Source organism: Centruroides vittatus, unplaced genomic scaffold (genome assembly GCF_030686945.1).
Source record: "Centruroides vittatus isolate TY-2023 unplaced genomic scaffold, ASM3068694v2 contig_1090, whole genome shotgun sequence".
Taxonomy (NCBI): domain Eukaryota; kingdom Metazoa; phylum Arthropoda; class Arachnida; order Scorpiones; family Buthidae; genus Centruroides; species Centruroides vittatus.
This window is the reverse complement of record NW_027120702.1, coordinates 197,339-203,338: the sequence shown is the minus strand read 5'-3', so window position 1 is coordinate 203,338 and position 6,000 is coordinate 197,339. Positions and strand designations below refer to the sequence as shown.

The 6,000-nt window shown below is 29.6% G+C and overlaps 1 protein-coding gene across 10 annotated transcripts in view; it reads right to left on the bottom strand.

The window, feature by feature from the left end:
- Positions 1-2,713: 2,713 nt before the first annotated feature.
- LOC136975786 (cleavage and polyadenylation specificity factor subunit 6-like) overlaps positions 2,714-6,000 on the bottom strand; it is a 105,601-nt gene continuing 102,314 nt past the window's right edge. For 9 of the 10 annotated variants that reach the window (XM_067270909.1, XM_067270926.1, XM_067270966.1 and 6 more), the window contains one exon: positions 2,714-3,065. The gene's annotated coding sequence lies outside the window, so the exon portion shown is untranslated. Of the gene's footprint in view, positions 3,111-6,000 lie in introns of all 10 variants that reach the window. The other variant, XM_067270918.1, reaches the window with a different exon arrangement.

Here is a 6,000-nt window from a genome sequence, read left to right as displayed (position 1 = left end):
TTTTAAATTGTTTAAAATGCTAACATTTTAATATATATTTTGTAATTTAAATTTAACAGTTTTTAATAGCAAATAATACCAAAATTATTCTAATTAAAATTACTATTATTAATTTACCAAGATAAACAAAAGTCAATTAATACAGAAAATTTTCTCCTGACATTGATAATATCTTGTGATTTGATTTGATTTATTTTTCAATCTGTTCTTATACTTGTATTCTCCATTAAATTACAACAGTTAATCTAAAACAAGTTTATTGTCGTGTGATATTTTCAAATTACACTCCTCTAAAATGAAATTGCAACACCACAAAGGAATGCACAGAGCCACATGCAAACTGCAGGACCAATAGAGGTGAGAGTGATATGCAAATAAAGTTTGCATATCGCTTTCACCTATACTAGATACCACATGCAAATTAAGTTTGCATGTGGTATCTAGTTTTGGGCTATGAAGACTATCTGTCGGCTTGAGCCGTAAATGCTATCGGCAACAGTTTGTGGCCACCGAACTTTCAAAAAACATAGAAAATGCCTTGGAGACAACAGTGGTGAATATCACCAGTTAGTGGCTGGAGAATAAGACCGTGTATGCTGGCGAGATGTTTTCGCCATTGCAACTGGACCACTAAATGGCATCAAGTATTGTTTATGGATGAATCTCACTTCTGTCTGTGGAGGAATGATGTGACAGATGTGGCAATATCCCTAGGAATGCTATGTGCCGGCCCTTTTTGCCGAGTTTCACACCGGCCTCGTGGTTTGGGGGCATCACGTTCAATCGGAAAACGACCCCGTTGCTCATTTCTGGTACTCTGACAGCAGATCGGCACGTCAAAAAAATTGTGGGGCCAGTGATTTGGCCCCCGGTGCAGGCCACGCCCGACACGGTGTTCCGGCAAGACAATGCCCAACTGCACATCATAAGGCAAACTTTCATCACCCCAAATGGAATTTACATCCTTCCCTGGCCTGTAGCCTCACCAGATCTCTTTCCCATCGAATACACGAGGAACACCATCCGACACAAGTGCAACGGGACCACTGCCACATACTGTAGATGATGACATGTACACCACAGTGGGATGCAGCTTGGCAAAGAATATCTTTGGCAACCACTAATCGCTTCATTTATAGTATGCTTTTGCCATACAGTAGCCTGTATAGTTAACAGTGGAAACCATATCCCTTACTGAATAACTAGGTGTCTGTTGCCTATCTCGTTTGTTCTTTTAATCACTTGCATACGTCACATCTCTACTGGTCCTGCATTGTCCATTCCTTCATGGTGTTGCAATTTCACTTTTCTGAAATGTGTAACAATTCAATTCCAAAACTGATGTCTTATTCTAGTCAAATGTATCATATTATATGCAAAATAAATCATTTTGTATAATGCAGAAAAATTTATCCTTATTTCATGTTATAAATTTAATAGTACCTTTAACTACATTTTACTTTCAGAATCATAAATATATAATCCTAAAGAAACAATTATATAAATTGAATGACCTAATTATTCTAAATGATGTAAAATATTGTTTCATTAATTATTGTAAATAATATATCTTTTTGTGGGAATGTCTGGGAAAAAGAGTTCAGTTTTTAAAAATAAAATATATATATTTTTTTTATTAAACTGAAGAGAACAGTCAATTATTCAGATTTTTTCAGATTTACTTTTCACAGACAAACAAACAAACAAAAAAAAGACTACATACAATTTCAAGAACGTGATTTGTTTAAAAAACTCCGAAGAAAAAAATCTGTTAAATAGAATGAACATTTTCATATTAGCCGTTCGAAAAATCGACATTCTCAATATTATAAAGTTGATTTTTTTTCTATTTAAAGTTAAAAAATTTTCTTACAGTATTTGTTACCGGTTGCTGCATTTTCATATTATATCACTATAAAATTTCATTAACTCCTTTATATGATTTACTGAAATCCATTATTTCTTTGTATCAAGGTAATAACCAAAATAATTTTTTAAAATTATAAATCAGAAATGTTAAATTATCCTCTTTTATAAGATTGTACGAACAGTACGGTTTCATTTTTACATTTGGATAAATGACGAAAGCAACAATGATAACCAGTCTACATAAACAAAGAAGATAAGACAGTTTCTTTAAGAACATAAATGAATTTTATAATTTAATGTTTTACTAAATTTAGCATTAATTCTAAATTATAAATTACTGTTTTTTTTAACTAACAAAAGTATTTAAAAGATTCACTTTGTAAAGACATCTATGCATTATTATATGATATACCCAACTTTTATTACTTTTATAGAATAAAGAAACATTTAAAAGTTTTCTTTAATTTCTTAAAATAATTTTTTTTTAGATAAAAACACTTCATAAAAATTTAGCACGGAATCATAAGTCGGCGTTAGTAATTATATAATAGATTTTTATTTCCGCTTGCGATCGTTAATCGATGGATAATGGGACTACTATACTAATGTTTAAAAGTTAAAAATTTTCATTCTGTAATTAAACGCAATGTAAATCATAGAAAGATAAAGATATTTTCCACTGATTTATACTTGTTAAGTAACTGGCTTAGTGCAATTTGACTAAACATTTCATGTCTTCTTTCTCTGAAGAGATTATACATAAACAACAAAATCACAAAATTAATTACATTAATTTATAAAAAAAAACAGTGCATCAGTGTTTGTAAACAGATCAAAATATTCATTACATAGCTAAAATGTTTCCCAGAACAATCAATTTTAATTAATTGATACACAGTACAGAAGAAAAAAAATATATATATAAAAGACAATTAAAACAAATTACATACTAATATCAGTGAAACTACAAATCAACTGTTCTATGACGTCTACATGAAGATATATAGATTTCTGCACGGTACGTGTGTGTACTCCAACTGTCAGCACGAAGTTCTGGTTTCGAAATCCAAAATTCCCGAAGATCCACAGACGTCTTGCTATTTTGGCGACGCTGTCCACGATACGTAAAACACTGTAACGACGAAAATCTGTCCGGGAAATTGCAGATGCTTCATCCAGCTGGAAGTTTGTCGATCCTAAAAATAATACATAAGGACACTTCATACTGCTTACATCTAATACTGAAAAATGATCGAAAGACACTTCTTATAACATCAAACTTAATTTATAATTATAATAAATAATCCACAAGACAATAAAAAGCAACAAATTATGCATAATAAATTAATAAGATATTACAGAAACTATATTAAAAAATAAAACACAGCACTATGTTAATTTACAACTGACGAAAAAATACAATATTGTAAATAACTGTATCGAGCAGTAATTAAATAATAGCGATTCGTACGTATAACCAATTATAATAAATATACGATTCGCATTTTATCGGCTAATATTTCGTGAATAAATTAAATAATAAAATATTAAAGAAACGATGCAATTGTCTTTACATTAAGCAAAATTTTATAACATTAAAATAGGATATAAGCAATCATCTTCATCTCTAAAAGACCATTCAGATTATTAAATTATGCTTTCTTATATATACTGAAAAACTAAAATTACATATACGTATATATCTATACAGGATATTGTAATTAATTAAAAATTCAACATAAAGCTTAACATTCCAGTTCCTTTACATCGATTTCTTTCCGCCGTGAAACATTTGACGTTACGTAAAAACGTATTTAAAAAAGAGAGACAGGAGCCGTTTTTACATTAATATTAACTCAATATTTCGAGAATAATTTCGATATTTAATACACAAAGTTAAAAAAATAAATTACTGAAATTACACATCAAATTAAATAAAAATCGAGTAATATTTAATTTAATTTTTGAAAATTATGAATTAATCGAATATATTCAATTGAAATTCGTACAACTTAATTATAGTAGTACTAAATAGAAATACATGAAAAAAGTTTTTAATCATAAAACTGATAAAATTTTATTTTGACAATTTTATGATTAAAATAATAATAATAATAATCATTTCTGTTAATTAATAATGAGTTAAATAAAAGTTTACATTTAATTCAAATTGTCTTTAACATCTTAAAAATTCAAAAATAATTAAGGGAGACAAAATTAAATTTTTACGGTGCCAAATTACGACGATGCATTTTTCGGACTCGTCAAAAATAAATGCGAGACAATTTTATTCGTATACATATATATTTACAATTTTTCTTACTTTAATATACATATTAACTGTAGACTGGTATAGCTAAGGTGATGATCTAGGCGACAAAAAATATTTTTTGGGGGGAAAGGGAAAGCTATTTGTCCGACGCAATTAGAACAAACATTTATTTCGATATCGGCACTACTAACGACACGCGATTAACCGACTAATAACATTCTACTCCCATAAAGTTTTTATCGTTTCGTGGCTTTTCCGACAGTTTTCTCGTTCCTGGAAAGTCACCCGTATACAATTAAACCAACTTATTTAAATAAATTACCCCATTATTTCTCTTTTGTAAATTCTTTTAGTATCAAAATACATTTCCCTCTCCAAAGCAAAAAATATTTGTATGATAAGAACATACACACACACTGTACAAGTTTTCTGATATAACACAACTGAACAAATTCCAACAAATAATTAAATTTTATTTAATTAATATTGAAACTAAGATGTATGTTAATATTAATAGTAAATTTTCTTTAAGTATAATCTAATTTACAGTCGAAATAACTATATTTATAATCATTTTAACGTTTAAGAAAACTAAACGGATAAATTAAGTATACGTTTAATGTCGAGGCCAGGAAAATTTGTTAATGATCAAACGAAATTGCAGAAAAAGGCCTGGAAACTATTGCTCTATATAATTTAAAACATTGTGGTCAGAGACCAAACATTTTTCTGATAAGTCATTTATAATTTCTGCAAATTAGTATAGTCAGTCCTCACTTGATTCATATAATAAGCATGATCGGAAAAAATTTATTTTTAATGATTCGGAACGTGCTAATACTCATTAAAATTAACAATTTAACATATACGAAATAACTACATTTATAACCAATGCTAGGTGGTTTGTATTTCATTAATGATTTTATAAGTAACAGGGAACTATTATCTGGGAAAAATAAGATGCAACACAGTTTTTAATTGATGAACGCGGGAGTAAACCAATAAACAAACGGGATGTGTTTTAATTTGTTTACAATAGGTTCCAACTTAGGATAAATAGACTGTAGACCTACAACGGCAGCACGAACTATATACGGTTCGCAGAAGTTATTGCAAAAACGCGAAGAATCCTTCGCTCGGGCATATAAGAAAACCTAGGTTTTTGAAGCAGTGAAAAATGAACGAAAACCTCGTCTTACACCCGAGTAAATACGGTATATTAGGAATGGATCTATTTGGCCCAAAACTCAGCATTTATCAAATAATAGGGCAAACAAAAGCACAAGTACAGTACATAGATTGTGACAGAAAGGACACACAAGTTGCAATATAAACTAAAAAGCAAACAAATCTACAAATAAAAACAATGATAACAACCTTAAATGATACTAATAAATTAAAATTCATGAACTGGAGGCTTTAATATCAGATGGAATAAAATGGAATCAACTGATAATTGCAACAAAAAGCCAAGCAGATTCCAAAATCTAGAGAATAAAAACAAAAATTATACATTATTGGAGCTTTCTTCTATAAATATCTAACATTCAAGAACTTTCAAGTTTTTGATCGACTCATCTCGAGCACTTGGATAAAGTGTATTTCGAAGATGAATTGAAGAAAGCCCAAAAGAGCTTAGGTGTTTATACAAGGTGAATCCCGAGCTGTTGGTAATTAATGTCAGTTATGTAACTTAAAACCTAAACATACCTAAAATTAAAACTCCCAATAAACAGATCAAAAACCTGTAGGGAAGGAGTTAGAGCCTATTTTTACATTCTTACATCAGAGATGTCATAATACTGAATACCTCGCTCGCTCTAAATTCCCAAGCCGATTTCTAATAGCATTGAATGCAT